At 43.0% G+C, this 1,192-nt stretch overlaps 1 non-coding gene across 1 annotated transcript; it reads right to left on the bottom strand.

The window, feature by feature from the left end:
• Nucleotides 1-518: 518 nt before the first annotated feature.
• On the bottom strand, nt 519-591 carry TRNAG-CCC (transfer RNA glycine (anticodon CCC)). Its single transcript has one exon. It is a non-coding gene; the product is annotated as a tRNA-Gly (tRNA).
• Nucleotides 592-1,192: the final 601 nt, after the last annotated feature.

The raw sequence follows: 1,192 nt of genomic DNA, 5'->3' as shown, positions 1-1,192 counted from the left end.
GCTGGTAGGAATAGGCACTATTCTTTTTAATCCTTTTGGATGGTTCTTTCCCCAAACTCAGATAGTTTCCTCACATGCATGCACTAATCAGTAATGCACTGAATACTCGCAGGGAACCCTCGGTAGATCTTCACATTTCTCTTCTCCCTGTTACTCTTTTTGATGAACTCTAAAGTCCTCTGTCTCTCTAGGCTCCACTTTTTTTTCTCAACTCAGGGGGTCTGCCAGACTCTGCCTTGGTTCTTCCTCCCTGCATCATGTCCTTGGAACTTTCTCAAAATAGTAAGATGGATTACTATAGGGCTCACCTCTTTTGTTTCCTGTCTCCCAGGAATGACTATCTTTCATTGAAAAACTTTGTTTCATGTATTTTGCCTTTTAAAAATATTTATTTATTTATTTACTTATTTAGGCTGCGCTGGGTCTTAGTTACAGCATGTGGGCTTCTTAGTTGTGGCATGCGGACTCCTAGGTGTGGCATGTGGACTCTTTAGTTGTGGCATGCATGCGGGATCTAGTTCCCTGACCAGGGATCGAACCTGGGCCCCCTGCATTGGGAGTGTAGAGTCTTACCCATTGGACCACCAGGGAAGTCCCTATTTTGCCTTTTTAATTTTGCTTTTTGGTTGTTTCTCATGTGATGGTAAATCAGATCCCAACTGACTCTATCTTGGCCAGAAGAAAAAGTCTGATGGCAGATATTTAACACAAAAGGTAAGGGTGGCAGAGTCAAACTTACCTTGGCTTAAATTCCAACTCTGCCACTTACTGTAAAATGGGGGCGGGGCAGTCTTTTATATCCAAATGGCTATTTGATCTTTTTCCTCAGACGTTTAAAAGACATCTAAAAGTCAACATGTTCAAAACTGAACCCCTGATCTCCCCACTCCTGAATGTGATTGTCATTTTGTGTTTCCCATGACAATAAATGCCAACACCAACCATCTAGTTGCTCAGACCAAAACCCTTGGACTCCCGTTTTTCCTCACACCCAAATCTGATCAGTCATGTAATCCCGTTGGATCTATTTCACATTATATCCAGAATCTGTTTCTCTCACTTCCACTGCTTCTTCCTGGACTGAGCCACCATCATCTTTTCCCTTGACTATTAGTTACAACAGTCTTTCCTTTGGTGTCCCTGCTTCTACCCTTGCCCTTGGAAGGTCCCTTCTTAACACAGGAGCAGAGGA

The sequence above is a fragment of the Lipotes vexillifer genome, unplaced genomic scaffold, assembly GCF_000442215.2.
Source record: "Lipotes vexillifer unplaced genomic scaffold, Lipotes_vexillifer_v1.1 scaffold426, whole genome shotgun sequence".
Lineage (NCBI taxonomy): Eukaryota > Metazoa > Chordata > Mammalia > Artiodactyla > Lipotidae > Lipotes > Lipotes vexillifer.
The sequence above is the reverse complement of the archived record's forward strand: the minus strand, read 5'-3'. Positions and strand labels throughout refer to the sequence as shown.